We start from the raw sequence: 17,124 nt of genomic DNA, 5'->3' as shown, positions 1-17,124 counted from the left end.
TATGTGTGTCAATGTTTGTATACAAAATAGTGATTGAAACGTAGCCTTATTGTTAACAAGACAATTATACAGTATTAGGGTAAGAAAACATGTCTTACAGTATGTCCTACAGTATGTCTTACAGTATGTCCTACAGTTTGTCCTGCAGTATGTCCTACAGTATGTCTTACAGTATATCCTACATTATTTCCTACAGTATGTCTTACAGTATATCCTACAGTTTGTCCTGCAGTATGTCCTACAGTATGTCTTACAGTATATCCTACATTATTTCCTACAGTATGTCTTACAGTATATCCTACAGTATGTCCTGCAGTATGTCCTGCAGTATGTCCTGCAGTATGTCCTGCAGTATGTCCTACAGTATGTCCTACAGTATGTCTTACAGTATATCCTACATTATTTCCTGCAGTATGTCCTACAGTATGTCTTACAGTATGTCCTGCAGTATGTCCTACAGTTTGTCCTGCAGTATGTCCTACAGTATGTCTTACAGTATATCCTACAGTATGTCCTGCAGTATGTCTTGCAGTATGTCCTACAGTATGTCTTACAGTATGACCTGCAGTATGTCCTACAGTATATCCTACAGAGTGTCCTGCAGTATTTCCTGCAGTATGTCCTGCAGTATATCCTACAGTATGTCCTGCAGTATGTCCTACAGTATGTCCTAAAGTATGTCTTACAGTATGTCCTACAGTATATCCTGCAGTATGTCTTGCAGTATGTCCTACAGTATGTCCTACAGTATGTCCTAAAGTATGTCTTACAGTATGTCCTACAGAATTTCCTGCAGTATTTCCTACAGTATGTCCTACAGTATGTCCTACAGTATTTCCTGCAGTATGTCCTACAGTATGTCCTACAGTATGTCCTGCAGTATGTCCTGCATTATTTCCTGCAGTATGTCCTACAGTATGTCCTACAGTATGTCCTACAGTATGTCCTGCAGTAGGTCATACCGTATGTTCTACAGTATGTCCTGCAGCATGTCCTACAGTATGTCCTGCCGTATGTCCTGCAGTATGTTCTACAGTATGTCCTGCAGTATGTCCTACAGTATTTCCTGCAGTATGTCCTACAGTATTTCCTGCAGTATGTCCTGCAGTATGTCCTACATTATTTCCTGCAGTATGTCCTACTGTATGTCATACAGTATGTCCTACAGTATGTCCTACAGTATGTCCTACTGTATGTCATACAGTATGTCCTACAGTATGTCCTGCAGTATATCTTGCAGTATGTCCTACAGTATGTCCTACAGTATGTCCTGCAGCATGTCCTACAGTATGTCCTGCAGTATGTCCTGCAGTATGTCCTGCAGTATTTCCTGCAGTATGTCCTGCAGTATGTCCTGCAGTATGTCCTACAGTATGTCCTACATTTTGAGGCTTCTTCTTCTACTCTTACTCAGCTATTTCACACTTTCCTAGCACCCTCCTTCTTCCTAGCACCCTCCTTACTCCTAGCACCCTCCTTCCTCCTAGTGCCCTCCTGCTTCCTAGCACCCTCCTTCCTCCTAGCACCCTCCTTCCTCCTAGCAACCTCCTTCCTCCTAGTGCCCTCCTTCCTCCTAGCACCCTCCTTCCTCCTAGTGCCCTCCTGCTTCCTAACACCCTCCTTCCTCTTAGTTCCCTTCTTCCTCCTAGCGCCCCCCTTCCTCCTCGGGGACTCCTGCTTCCTAACACCCTCCTTCCTCTTAGTTCCCTTCTTCCTCCTAGCGCCCTCCTTCCTCCTCGGGGGCTCCTTCCTCCTCGGGGGCTCCTGCTTCCTAACACCCTCCTTCCTCTTAGTTCCCTCCTTCCTCCTAGCGCCCTCCTTCCTCCTCGGGGGCTCCTTCCTCCTCGGGGGATCCTTCCTCCTCGGGGGCTCCCTCCTCCTAGGGGGCTCCTTCCTCTTAGCGCCCTCCTTCCTCCTCGGGGGCTCCTTCCTCCTCGGGGGCTCCCTCCTCCTCGGGGGCTCCTTCCTCCTAGCGCCCTCCTTCCTCCTAGCGCCCTCCTTCCTCCTCGGGGGCTCCTTCCTCCTCGAGGGCTCCTTCCTCCTCGGGGGCTCCTTCCTCCTAGGGGGCTCCCTCCTCCTAGCGCCCTCCTTCCTCCTCGAGGGCTCCCTCCTCCTCGGGGGCTCCTTCCTCCTAGCGCCCTCCTTCCTCCTAGCGCCCTCCTTCCTCCTCGGGGGCTCCTTCCTCCTCGAGGGCTCCTTCCTCCTCGGGGGCTCCTTCCTCCTAGCGCCCTCCTTCCTCCTCGGGGGCTCCTTCCTCCTCGGGGGCTCCTTCATCCGTCTGTGAAGTTATAATGCTGAATATAACAGAACGTCAGATTCGTATTTGGATTTAGTTAATTTATTTGATGACATTTGTTGTCCCATAACAGCTGTTTTCCTCATCGCCTGCTGTCAGACGAATGCTTGTGTTTCTCAGACTGGGAAGACATTGTAAGAGATATACGGGACTTTGAACCTTTGGACAGAACAGTTGTTGCCTACCCAGGAGCTCTAACATAATGGATTCTCTTCTCACACATAATGCCTCCAGAATGAGTTAGATTAAAAACATTCTCTATTGATCTTACTCTCCATCGTAGTGCAATACAAGACAAATAAACCCATTTAAAGTTTCTCTGCCAAGGATGGTTTACAATTGGTTTAGTATTGGGCAGAGAATGGCTGTGTATGCCAAGGTTTGATACAGAGTTCAGGAGCGGCTGGAAGCTAATACTGCACTTGACATTTCCAATATCTGCGCATCTGCATTTAGTCTGTCTACTGGGCGTAGAACGGGCAGGGTAGGAGAAACCTATGGCACAGTGGCAACTAAGTGAATTTGAACCAAAATGTGGCAGCAGGGCAAATTTGAGCCAAAATGTTGCTGTGAAGTCAGATTGAACATTGAGAGTCAAGAAAGACTACTGAATAACATCCTATATGCCATGCAGCTCCTGTCTCACCCCCTCTCCTAACTCCTGTCTCACCTCCTCTCCCACCTCCTGTCCCACACTGCAGAATCATGAAGACAAAAACACGTTTGCCATGCCCTTATCCATATATACTGAACAAAAATATAAACGCAACATGCAACAACTTCAAATATATTATTGAGTTACAGTTCATATAAGAAAAATCAGTCAATTGAAATGAATGAATTAGGACTTAATCTACTGATTTCACATGATTGGGCAGGAGTGCAGGCCCAGCGAATCAGAATTTGTTTCCCCCCACAAAATGGCTTTATTACAGACAGAAATACTCCTCAGTTTCATCAGCTGTCTGGGTGGCTGGTCTCAGATGATCCCGTCGGTAAAGAAACCGGATGTGGAGGTCCTGGGTTGGCGTGGTTACACGTGGTCTGCAGTATTGAGGCCGGTTGGACGTTCTGCCAAATTCTCTGAAACGACGACGTTGGAGGCTGCTTATGGTAGAGAAATTACAATTGAATTCCCTAGGATCTTTTATTTCAGCGCATGAAACATGAGACCAACACTTTTACATGTTGCAATTTATATTTTTGTTCAGTATAAATGAATTACCCTATCACACATGATCACCTTACTGTAAGCTAACTCTCACACTGTGTAATGAAAACAGAAATACCTTACTGTAAGCTAATTGGCTAGACTCTCATGCTGTTGGAATGAAAACATAAATGCCTTACTGTAAGCTAATTGGCTAGACTCTCATGCTGTGGAATGAAAACAGAAATGCCTTACTGTAAGCTAATTTGCTAGACTCTCATGCTGTGGAATGAAAGCTGAAATATCAGAGAAAGCTGGACATTTGTCCTCACCTGACCTCATAGACCTCCGCAGTCTTGTTTGGGTAATATAATAGGATATCAGTTTTGTTTGGGTAATATATTAGCATGGCAGTCTTGTTTTTGTAATATAATAGCATAGCGGTCTTGTTTTTTGTTTTTGTAATATAATATCATACATCTGTTTTGTTTGGGTAATATAATAGCATAGCAGTCTTGTTTTTGTAATATAATAGCATACATCCATCTTGTTTGGGTAATATAATAGCATACAGCAGTCTTGTTTGGGTAATAAAATAGCATAGCAGTCTTGTTTGGGTAATATAATAGCATGGCAGTCTTGTTTGGGTAATATAATATCATAGCAGTCTTGTTTGGGTAATATAATAGGATAGCAGTCTTGTTTGGGTAATATAATAGCATAGCAGTCTTGTTTGGTTAATATAATAGCATAGAAGACTTGTTTGGGTAATATAATAGCATACATCTGTCTTGTTTGGGTAATATAATAGCATAGCAGTCTTGTTTGTGTAATATAATAGCATACGTCCATCTTGTTTGGGTGATATAATAGCATATCAGTCTTGTTTGCGTAATACACTAGCATAGCAGTCTTGTTTGGGTAATAAAATAGCACAGCAGTCTTCTTTGGGTAATAAAATAGCACAGCAGTCTTGTTTGGGTAATATAATAGCATAGCAGTCTTGTTTGGGTAATATAATAGCATAGCAGTCTTGTTTGGGTAATATAATAGCATAGCAGTCTTGTTTGGGTAATATAATAGCATACATCAGGGAGTTTCAAATTAGAATTCAGTCCACTATTGGATTAATCTATAACATTAATAGTGCATAACCATTAGAATGACAATGAGGTCAAATATGATATCAGATTCAGTTCAATGGGTTCAAGTCTATGTCCCAGTGAGATGGGAATCCTGCAAATATACAGTACCAGTCAAATGTTTGGACACACCTTCTCATTTAAGGGTTTTTCTATATTTTTACTATTTTCTACATTTTAGAATAATAATGAAGACACCAAAGCTGTGAAATAACACATATGGAATCATGTAGTAACCAAAAGTATTAAACAAATATAAATATATTTTATATTTGAAATCCTTCAAAGTAGCCACCCTTTGCCTTGATGTCAACTTTGCACACACTTGGCATTCTCTCAACCATCTTCAGGAAGTAGTCACCTGGAATGCATTTCAATTAACAGGTGTGCCTTGTTAAAAGTTAATTTGTGGAATTTCTTAAGTGGAAGTCTAGGAGCAACAACTGCTCAGCCATAAAGTGACAGGCAACACACGCTCACAGAACGGGACTGCTGAGTACTGAAGGGTGTAGCGCTCAAACATCGGGGGGGGGGGGGGGGCAACTCCACATTAATACTCACGATTTTGGAATGAGATGTTCGACAAGCAGGTGTCCACATACTTTTGTTCATGTAGTATGTATATATATATATATATATATATAAACATGTTTTCTAAGACATTTAAAATTGCAATAAAACAAATAGTTCATATAAACATGAGAAAAAGCAAACCATTTCAATTAAGAGAACTTCTTGGTTGAATTGATTCATGTAATTCCATCCACTTAGGTAATCAATTCAGATCAATTATAACAACACTTAGGCTCTCCACAAGTTCAAGGACATCAGCAAATTCCGTAACTGTCACGCCCTGGCCATAGAGAGGCTTTTATTCTCTATTTTGGTTAGACCAGGGTGTGACTAGGGTGGGCATTCTATGTTCCCTTTTCTATGTTTTTGTATTTCTTTGTTTTTGGCCGGGTATGGTTCTCAATCAGGGACAGCTGTCTATCGTTGTCTCTGATTGAGAACCATACTTAGGTAGTTCTTGCCCACATGGGGTTTGTGGGTAGTTGCTTTCTGTTTTGTACCTGACGGAGCTGTTTCGGTTGTTCTTTTTGTTACTTTGTATTTAGTGTTCAGTTCTATTTAATGAATGACGAACACGTACCATGCTGCGCTTTGGTCCTCACCTTCTTCCACCAACGGCCGTTACAGTAACAATAGTGAGATTGTTTCCATCCTTCCTTCTTTACAACAGGCCTACAATTAATGACCAAGTGTCTCTCTTCCCTCTTTGCTGCTAAGCCAGTGCGCTAAGCCAGTGCACTAAGCCAGTGCTCTAAGCCAGTGCTCTAAGCCAGTGCTCTAAGCCAGTGCTCTAAGCCAGTGCTCTACGCCAGTGCTCTACGCCAGTGCTCTACGCCAGTGCTCTACGCCAGTGCTCAAAGCCAGTCCACTAAGCCAGTGCACTAAGCCAGTACTCTAAACCAGTACTCTAAACCAGTGCACTAAGCCAGTACTCTAAACCAGTACTCTAAACCAGTACTCTAAACCAGTACTCTAAACCAGTGCACTAAACCAGTGCGCTAAGCCAGTGCTCTAATGTAAGCCTGATACTGACACTGCTAACGCCAGTTGAGCTTCTCCTGAATATCCATCTGGGATGGAGAAGGTCTAGGAATGTTTTTTTTGAGTTCTCCTATAGGTGTAGTCCACGTGGCTGGTTATATGTCTGGAAGTGTCCTCTGATGAGGGAGACATGTTTCCCCCGCCCACCACTGTGGTGTCCTGCCTCACATCGACTGGTCCGTCCAGACACAGCACCACCTATTTCCAGTGGATATCCAGAGGAGATGTGGAGAGGACCAGGGGCTTTTCCTCGCTACCAGGAAAGGTTCCTGTGAACCACACGCTTGATCGCGTTCACAGCAGACGAACCAAAACACTCGCACTTGAATGCCCCCTTCACTGATTTCAGCTGCTCCGTGGTAAACGAGTACAGATACAACTCTGGCAAACTTGGAAGGGTGGGGGAGAACACGTCCGCTACCATCACCAAGTTCACAGTGATGTCATTGTTCATGATGCATTTCCTGGCGAATTCAGACATGCATGACATGTCCTTCATAGTGGACCAGAAACTCAGCCGGCCCTCCACCACCAAGTCATTGTACAATTCCTCCATGGAAGGCAGAATTCAGCATGGATTCGTGGAGCAGCACATACACTCAGCGCACGTCCACCTGCTCCGGAAAATCGATTGTCTCCAGAGTGGCTTTAATCATTTCGATTCCGTCTTCCATCTTAGTATATTTTTTAACGATTTTCACAGATTGACCAGCGATTGAACTGCCCTCCACCTCGTAAACTTTCCTGGTCCCGGCTTGGGCAAAGAAGCACCAGTTCCTTCCCCGACATCCGACACTACTTTCCTTTGGAATGAACTGCCGTTCCTCAGTACCCCTGTCCTGTACGTGTTCGTCTGGACAGTGTCTGCAATCATTTCTTAATGAATGGTAATATCAGAATAACTGTCAAAGTACATTTCTGTCTAATTTCCTTTTCTTTTAAGTGGAATTTTCCTTGCCCTCAAATTCTTGTTATCACATTGGAAATGGAATTTCAGTGCATTATACGTCCTGAAAGTGGAAACGGGTTGCATTGTGATCTTTGTAGTTTTATAAGCAGTCAAATGTGTCAATGTGATAGCTATTTGCTTGCGGTAGAACTACATTTCCCATAAGTAAAACGACGGCGGTCGCAATGCAATGTTTAATACACCCATTGATCAATCAATGACATGAATAGCAGGACATCAAAAATCGTCTTAAAGAATAGTGAGAAACATGTTATGATATTGAAAATGGGACCAGTGAATGTTCACCAAGACAACCTTGCATGTCAAATGCAGCATGCAAGAAAATCATCACTGAAAAGCAATAGTGTACACATTTTGCTAAAACAGGATACAGTGGTCATCCTAGGCCTACATGTGCTTCGTTAGGATATGTTTTGCTGAGGGAAAGACCAATTATAGGCTACCCAGCATGCCCACAAATAGTTCTAAGCTGTCCATCCCAAGAGTTATGGCAGGCAGAACACAGGTTTATGGCACTGTTCTCCTCTTTGAGTGAATCCTCTGTGACTTTCTCAGTTCCTTCCAAAGATCCTTGGCTAGTTCTAGTGGAGGATGAGCAGGAGCTGTATCCCATTTCACTAAGATGAAAAGGAGAGTAGGGAGCTGCCAGGTTGTTGAGTTTTCCAGCATTCCAGACGGCCTGTTTCAAATGGAAACACAGGGCAGTATGATGAAACATTTGAGACACGTGTGTAGTGTGAGCATATCATGTAAGAAACTTTACCATGACCTGGTTTATCAAAATTATTAACATTAGAAACAATTATTGTATATTTTTTGGGGGGGTTCTGTGCCCGAGGTAAATCAACACATTTTACCATTTGCCACAAAATGTAGGCCTACTCATTTTGCATAGTAGAGTGGTTCCCAACTCCAGTCCTCCAGTTGGGCTGTTGGGGGGTACTGGAGGACTGGAGTTGGGGTGTTTGGGCGCTACTGAAGGACTGGAGTTGGGCTGTTGGCGGTACTGGAGGACTGGAGTTGGGCTTTTGGGGGGGACTGGAGGACTGGAGTTGGGCTGTTGGGGGGGACTGGAGGACTGGAGTTGGGCTGTTGGGGGGAACTGGAGGACTGGAGTTGGGCTTTTGGGGGGTACTGGAGGACTGGAGTTGGGCTGTTGGGGGGGACTGGAGGACTGGAGTTGGGCTGTTGGGGGGTACTGGAGGACTGGAGTTGGGCTGTTGGGGGGTACTGGAGGACTGGAGTTGGGCTGTTGGGGGGGACTGGAGGACTGGAGTTGGGCTGTTGGGGGTCCTGGAGGTCTGTATAGTCCCCCAGGAGCAGCCTGACTAATGTCAGTCTGTATACAGTAGTCCCCGACCAGACCTGTCACCAGCCTGTCACCAGACCTGTCACCAGCCTTGCACCAGACCTCCCCTCCCATCCCCCATCCTCCCTCCTCTCCATCCCCCATCCCCCCTCCTCCCTCCTCTCCATCCCCCATCCCCCCTCCTCTCCCCCCCATCCCCCCTCCTCCCTCCTCTCCATCCCCCATCCTCTCCCTCCCCCATCCCCTTCCTCCCTCCTCTCCCTCCCCATCCCCCCTCCTCCCTCCCCATTCTCCATCCCCCTCCCTCCCCATTCCCCCTCCCATCCGCCCTCTCCCTCCCTCCCCAATTTTTCCCTATCCTCTACCTCATCCTCCCTCCCCCATTCTCCATCCACCTCCCTCCCCCTCCCGTCCCCCATCCTCCCTCCTCTCCCTCCCTCCCCCACCTCCCTTCCTCCCTCCTCTCCCTCCCCCTCCTCCCTCCCCATTCTCCATCCCCCTCCCTCCCCATTCACCCTCCCCTTCCCATCCGCCCTCCCCCCCCTCCCCAATTCTTCCCTATCCTCTACCCCATCCTCCCCCTCCCGTCCCCCATCCTCCCTCCTCTCCCTCCCCCATCCCCCTTCCTCCCCCGTCCCCCATCCTCCCACCCCTGTTCTCCATCCCCCAGGTGGTGTGCCAGTATCTTGGCCTGTCAATATAGAGCCCATGAATCAATTCAATATTCCCCTTTCCCTGAAGACCTGCTTCCCCTCCTTCCACCTATCGGATTACATTACTCTACAATTAGATTCAATATCTAAATACAAGCCATTAAAAACCTAAATACAACCAGTTAGATTAGATTACTAACTACAATCCATTATCCTAAATTACTTACAACAACCTGCGAATATGACAGACACCAAGGAGGCAGGCAGAGAGATGCTGACTGTATCGTAATTCCTCCTGAGTATTTTTAAAGATGTTTTAATCTTTATTTTAACTAGGCAAGTCAGTTAAGAACAAATTCTTATTTTCAATGACGGCCCCTTGTTCAGGGGCAGAACGACAGATTTGGACCTTGTCAGGTCGGGGATTTGAAGTTGCAACCTTCCGGTTACTAGTCCAACTCTCTAACCACTAGGCTACCCTGCCGCATAATGTGTAACTAGACTACAATTCCTCCTCAGTATAAGCTAGACTACAATTGGAACTACGATTATTCACAGAAGTCACTAGACATCTCACATCTTGTCATTTTTTCAGTCTCAAGCAACATCGTTGTACTGTACATTGTATTACATGCATTATTTACATGTACAGGCTGTTCTCCAGGGTTACCAGATGGATCATATCATGTTGTCTACCGACGTTGTGTTTATGTAGAGGCAATTTCAATTCAATTCCAAAATAAGTCTATTTCCTGAGAGGGATCTTCATGTGTGGTGATGGATTGGTACATACAGGTGAAGTGGGAAGTTTACAGACACTTAGGTTGGAGTCATTAAAACTCGTTTTCAACCACTCCACAAATGTATTGTTAAAAACTATAGTTTTAGCAAGTCAGGTGTGCATGACTCAAGTTTTTTTCCAACCATTGTTTACAGACAGATTATTTCACTTATAATTCACTGTATCACAATTACAGTGGGTCAGAAGTTTACATGGAAAATTGGAAAATTCCAGAAAATTACGTCCTGGCTTTAGAAGCTTCTGACATAATTTGAGTCAATTGGAGGTGTACCTGTGGATGTATTTCAAGGCATACCTTCAAACTCAGTGCCTCTTTGCTTGACATCATGGGGAAATCAAAATAAATCAGCCAATACCTCAGAAAAAAATGGTAGACCTCCACAAGTCTGGCAGGCTATGTGTGGACAGCAGGCGTCCAGCAGGCTATGTGTGGACACCAGGTGTCCAGCAGGCTATGTGTGGCCAGCAGGCGTCCAGCAGGCTATGTGTGGCCAGCAGGCTATGTGTGGACAGCAGGCGTCCAGCAGGCTATGTGTGGACAGCAGGCGTCCAGCAGGCTATGTGTGGACACTAGGCGTCCAGCAGGCTATGTGTGGACCGCAGGTGTCCAGCAGGCTATGTGTGGACACTAGGTGTCCAGCAGGCTATGTGTGGACCGCAGGTGTCCAGCAGGCTATGTGTGGACACTAGGCATCCAGCAGGCTATGTGTGGACACCAGGCGTCCAGCAGTCTATTTGTGGACACTAGGCGTCCAGCAGGCTATGTGTGGACACCAGGCGTCCAGCAGTCTATTTGTGGACACCACAGGGTAATAGCCATTTAACAGACAGGTGATAATTGGACAGATAGCAGACATCTGGCTTATTGACCTGGCCTGATGAGAAAGTCAGATAGGGAACTATTTATTCAAAGATCATCTGAGGTCAAGGAATTAAATGAACGATAGCCAGACAACCTTTCGCTAACAATGTTTTTATAATGTATAAATGTATAAGGTGTATGTCATGTTAGGCAGTGTCGTATACACTTGTAAAGTTTGTATGAAGTATCCGTTGTGTGGAAGACTGCAGTGTACAAGAGTTAACCATTCATATTGCTGCATGAAATAGTCTGTAAATTCATCACTCTCTGTAACGGCTGTTGTTGGTGGAAGGAGAGGAGGACCAAAGCGCAGCGTGGTAAGTGTTCATATTTTTAATAAAAACAACTGAACACTGAACCAAACGACAAACGAACCGTCCTGTAAGGTGACGAAAAACACTAAAACAGACAATAATCACCCACAACTAAAATGGGGGGAAAACAGGCTACCTAAGTATGATTCTCAATCAGAGACAACGAACGACACCTGCCTCTGATTGAGAACCATACCAGGCCGAACACAAATCCACAACATAGAAAAAAGAACATAGACTGCCCACCACAACTCACGCCCTGACTAAACTAACACAATGACATAACAAAGGAACTAAGGTCAGAACGTGACACCCTCAATAACTACAGTAGTGTAAGTGTTAATGAAGGGGGGGGGGGGGGTGTATAAGTTAAACTAAAAAACGTAAGATTTATCCTCTCAATAAAAAAGGTCAGACTGAGAGCAGCTCTGTGGAGATGTGATACTTTAGGTTGCTCCTCAACACTGACCTTGAGGTTGTGAAAAATAAAATCAATGCTTTTCAGTCTGAGACACGGGGCAGCAGCAGCTCTCTCTCTCTCTCTCTCTCTATTGTGAATACAGACCGTCTCCACAGTAGGTGATTCCTCACAAAACTAGAAAAAAAACACTATGTTATTTTGTATTTTGACTACATTTGATGTATAGAAAGGTCCTTTGGAGGGAGGATTGTTTTCATATTGTAAGGACCGACGCAGGAGATGAGAATCAGGTACGGGGAGTCAACATTTAATCAGGAAAAAAACCCAGGTAACAAGACAGGCACAGCCTCGGGCACACGGGTAAACAAGGACATACGACAATCAATGCTGAAGCAGGGAACAGAGAGGGGAACCAGACATATATAGGGAAGGTAATGACAGAGGCGATAGAGTCCAGGTGAGTCCAATAATCGCTGATGCGCGTGACGGGGGGAAGGCAGTAGTGTGCAATGCTGGGCCCTCGACGGCCAGAGGAATGCCACAAATATTTGTATCTTAAAGCATAATTGAGAGATCATTAATTGAAGTTGGAATATTTGTGACATTTTGGCCTTACTCAGTCCTCCTTTAAAGACTCCATCATGTTTCATCTCTAGGTGTTACTGTCCTCATTTAAGACTCCATAATGTTTCATCTGTAGGTGTTACAGTCCTTCTTTAAAGACTCCATAATGTGTCATCTGTAGGTGTTACAGTCCTCCTTTAAGACTCCATAATGTTTTATCTGTAGGTGTTACAGTCCTTCTTTAAAGACTCCATAATGTTTCATCTGTAGGTGTTACAGTCCTCCTTTAAAGACTCCATAATGTTTCATCTGTAGGTGTTGCAGTCCTCCTTTAAAGACTCCATAATGTTTCATCTCTAGGTGTTACAGTCCTCCTTTAAAGACTCCATAATGTTTCATCTGTAGGTGTTACAGTCCTCCTTTAAAGACTCCATAATGTGTCATCTCTAGGAGTTACAGTCCTCCTTTAAAGACTCCATAATGTTTCATCTGTGGGTGTTACAGTCCTCCTTTAAAGACTCCATAATGTTTCATCTCTAGGTGTTACAGTCCTCCTTTAAGACTCCATAATGTTTCATCTGTAGGTGCTAGGTTATTCTACAAAACAAGTGTTTTGGTATTTTAAGTAAAAATTGTGAACAAATATTACATATTAAAAGCCTATTAATGAATTGCCCTTTAATATAGATCACAAGGAAAATGCAATACATTTTTAATAAAGACTTGTCCATCTGTGCACTCTCTGTGATTTTAACCCATTTAAAACCAACATTTTTCTCCACTTCTCCACCCTAGTTTTCTGCTTTGAAAAAGTCATGTCTGATGTCTATTATTTATTTTATGTGATTAGTGATTCATTTTACGGTCAAAGAAAACCGTGTCCCTCATTTTTAAGGTCAATCCTGTTAAGTGAACTGTACTCTTGTTTAAATATGGTGAAACTATTCCTTCTTAAATTATTTTTTTTAAAGAAACCTTGAACATCTAATAATTAAATCATAGTTGTAAAAACAGGTGAGCTGGTTCTACACTTTCTGACCATTTTGTGGTGTTTTATGGTGGAAAACTGAGCGCGTCAAGCATAACACGCCAACCCTATAACCCCATAGATAGACAGCCTAGGAACGTTTCAGCTAATTTTTTTGTGAAGCTTGCATTCAATTGACCCTCCATGTTGCACACAAGCTTCCATCCCCCCTGTCACAAGGGGATTCAAGGCTGATTTAACTAGTACCAGTTGGAGGGCCGTTCAAGCGGATTTTTCCCAGACGTGTTCAATTCCCACTTCTCACTTGGTTAAAAAACGCACAATAACACCGCTAACCATCCCACTGTAGAGTTGTAAAATACCATTTGGAAGCAATGGACCTAGACCTACACTGTGACATATTGTGGACGTTATATGATGTACAGTTTAATTTTTGTTTCAATCAATAAAGAAAAATATCATCGCACAAACAGCCTAGTGCCCCGATCTCACTGCAACTAGATTATTTTTTAATATTTTTATTAAACTGAAGAGAGGCACTTACTATAGTCATTTAAATTGTATCTCTTGAGATGCGAAAAACATGTTTTTTTTTTAAAACGAGGTTGGAACATGTGCTCTTTATGACAGTGTGTCAAAAATGAGGTGAAATCAGATGTTGTTTTGTTTTACTCACCAACGCAATTTTTTATTATATCACTGCCAAGGTTTTGGCTTGATGGTCAGCAAAAGTATCTCCATTGATCAATATATAACGAGTAATTTAAGAAGCTGAATCAGGAAGCACTTTGGCCACCCTGTAGACTAGATGTCCTAGCCATGCATTTCTGGAATATTCTTAGGCATTACAAGCATTTTAGCAAAGATGAAAATATATCTACATGTATTTCAAATTATTGTATTACCAGTACGTCTGTCTGTCTGTCTGTCCAGTACGCCACAGAAACACGCCTGCCTGCCTGCCTGCCTGCCTGCCTGTCTGTCTGTCTGTCCTAATGGAATGATAGAAAACAGTGATATGGTTAATGACACCTAGGGTGAGGGAGGGAGAGAGAGAGAAAATTAAGGAGAGAGAGAGAAAAGGAGGGAGAGAGAGAGAAAAGGAGAGAGAGAGAAAAGGAGGGAGAGTGTGTCTGTATGCTTGTCTGTATGTGTGGCTGTTGTGTGATAGAGAGGACGATTAAAAGGACATCTTGAATCCATCATTATCATAGCTGGTGTGGTATTTGTCTCAGTTTAAGCAGAATAAGGTGACGGGGATACTAGCAGATCAAGCTCCTGCTGGTACTGGTGGATGAAGCTGAAACATAACACTTCCTGGAATGCTATTGGTGGTTTTAGTGTTCTAGATTTCCTCGTACTGTGACAGGCAGGCTAGACGTTTAGCCCCTGGAATGCTATTGGTGGTTTTAGTGTTCTAGATTTCCTCGTACTGTGACAGGCAGGCTAGACGTTTAGCCCCTGGAATGCTATTGGTGGTTTTAGTGTTCTAGATTTCCTCGTACTGTGACAGGCAGGCTAGACGTTTAGCCCCTGGAATGCTATTGGTGGTTTTAGTGTTCTAGATTTCCTCGTACTGTGACAGGCAGGCTAGACGTTTAGCTCCTGGAATGCTATTGGTGGTTTTAGTGTTCTAGATTTCCTCGTACTGTGACAGGCAGGCTAGACGTTTAGCCCCTGGAATGCTATTGGTGGTTTTAGTGTTCTAGATTTCCTCGTACTGTGACAGGCAGGCTAGACGTTTAGCCGGACAGTATTGCTCTTTCCCATCCAGTTAGAAACATCCATTCTGCTACATTAGCACAAAGTCTAATTGGTAGACGCTGTGAGTCTAATTGCATGCATCGATTGTCCACAAACCCTTCTCCACTTGAAATACGTTACGTTACACTTTAAATTAGATCAAGAAAGAAAAAGTGTTAATTTCATATTCAGATGAATTTCAGATGGATTTGATGCAAATAAAGGCTTAGGAACAACAGTCATGTGATTTTCTTGAAGTGCTGTAACAATTGAATTGCACTTTAACTGTTATTTTCTATAGAATTTTTTTGAATTGGCATGGTGGCATGTGCCAGAAGTAACCTCCTTTCAGTTTGCTTTCACTACAACCTATTCAGACAATCTGTTGGAGGCATAACTGTTTGTTGAAGGCTGTTTTGTGGCCATTGGAACCAGGCTGAATTTATATATTTATGATTTTTTTTCCCCGCAGATATCTCCTGTACCTTTATTTGAGTGCATGTTTTCTAATTCTCCCAGGCTTGCGTCAGGTTTCTACCCAGAATGCAACGCTTCATACCTCTGGTTGGCCAGATGGGACACTCTTGGGCCTCTCTGGCCTTGATTACATGGATGCCTATGTAAGCAGTGTTTTATGCGGTGAAATCAAAACAGACTAGAAGAAAAACAAACACAGGAGGATTGTGGCTGATTTGTCATTGGAGGACTGTCTGGAGGAGGACTGTCTGGAGGAGGACTGTCTGGAGGAGGACTGTCTGGAGGAGGACTGTCTGGAGGAGGACTGTCTGGAGGAGTACTGTATGGAGGAGGACTGTATGGAGGAGGACTGTCTGGAGGAGGACTGTCTGGAGGAGGACTGTCTGGAGGAGGACTGTCTGGAGGAGGACTGTCTGGAGGAGGACTGCCTGTAGAAGGACTGTCTGGAGGAGTACTGTATGGAGGAGGACTGTCTGGAGGAGGACTGTCTGGAGGAGGACTGTCTGGAGGAGGACTGTCTGGAGGAGGACTGCCTGTAGAAGGACTGTCTGGAGGAGGACTGTCTGGAGGAGGACTGTCTGGAGGAGGACTGTCTGGAGGAGGACTGTCTGTAGAAGGACTGCCTGGAGGAGGACTGTCTGGAGGAGGACTGTCTGGTGGAGGACTGTCTGGGGGAGGACTGTCTGGAGGAGGACTGTCTGGAGGAGGACTGTTTGGAGGAGGACTGTTTGGAGGAGGACTGCCTGGAGGAGGACTGTCTGGAGGAGGACTGTCTGGAGGAGGACTGTCTGGAGGAGGACTGTCTGGTGGAGGACAGTCTGGAGGAGGACTGCCTGGAGAAGAACTGTCTGGATGAGGACTGTCTGGAGGAGGACTGTCTGGAGGAGGACTGTTTGGAGGAGGACTGTCTGGAGGAGGACTGTCTGGTGGAGGACTGTCTGGTGGAGGACTGTCTGGTGGAGGACTGTCTGGAGGAGGACTGTCTGGAGGAGGACTGTCTGGAGGAGGACTGTTTGGAGGAGGACTGTCTGGAGGAGGACTGTCTGGTGGAGGACTGTCTGGTGGAGGACTGTTTGGAGGAGGACTGCCTGGAGGAGGACTGCCTGGAGGAGGACTGCCTGGTGGAGGACTGCCTGCTCGAGGACTGCCTGGAGGAGGACTGCCTGGGGTAAGACTGCCTGGTGGAGGAATGTCTGGTGGAGGAATGTCTGGTGGAGGACTGTCTGGAGGAGGACTCTCTGGAGGAGGACTGTCTGGTGGAGGACTGTCTGGTGGAGGACTGTCTGGAGGAGGACTGTCTGGAGGAGGACTGCCTGGAGGAGGACTGTCTGGTGGAGGACTGCCTGGGGGAGGACTGTCTGGAGGAGGACTGTCTGGAGGAGGACTGTCTGGAGGAGGACTGCCTGGGGGAGAACTGCCTGGTGGAGAACTGCCTGGTGGAGGACTGCCTGGTGGAGGACTGTCTGGAGGAGGACTGTCTGGAGGAGGACTGTTTGGAGGAGGACTGTTTGGAGGAGGACTGTTTGGAGGAGGACTGCCTGGTGGAGGACTGCCTGGTGGAGGACTGCCTGGTGGAGGACTGTCTGGTGGAGGACTGCCTGGTGGAGGACTGCCTGGTGGAGGACTGCCTGGTGGAGGACTGTCTGGAGGAGGACTGCCTGGTGGAGGACTGCCTGGGGGAGGACTGCCTGGAGGAGGACTTTCTGGAGGAGGACTGTCTGGTGGAGGACTGTCTGGAGGAGGACTGCCTGGTGGAGGACTCTCTGGTGGAGGACTGTCTGGAGGAGGACTGCATGTCTCTGACAAGGTTTCTACAGAC

General features: G+C 45.4%; 1 pseudogene; it reads right to left on the bottom strand.

The window, feature by feature from the left end:
* Positions 1 to 6,172: 6,172 nt before the first annotated feature.
* On the bottom strand, positions 6,173 to 7,118 carry LOC139366643 (protein arginine N-methyltransferase 6-like; annotated as a pseudogene).
* Positions 7,119 to 17,124: the final 10,006 nt, after the last annotated feature.

The sequence above is a fragment of the Oncorhynchus clarkii genome, chromosome 15 (genome assembly GCF_045791955.1).
Source record: "Oncorhynchus clarkii lewisi isolate Uvic-CL-2024 chromosome 15, UVic_Ocla_1.0, whole genome shotgun sequence".
Taxonomy (NCBI): Eukaryota; Metazoa; Chordata; class Actinopteri; order Salmoniformes; family Salmonidae; genus Oncorhynchus; species Oncorhynchus clarkii.
This window is presented reverse-complemented; position numbering and strand designations above follow the sequence as displayed.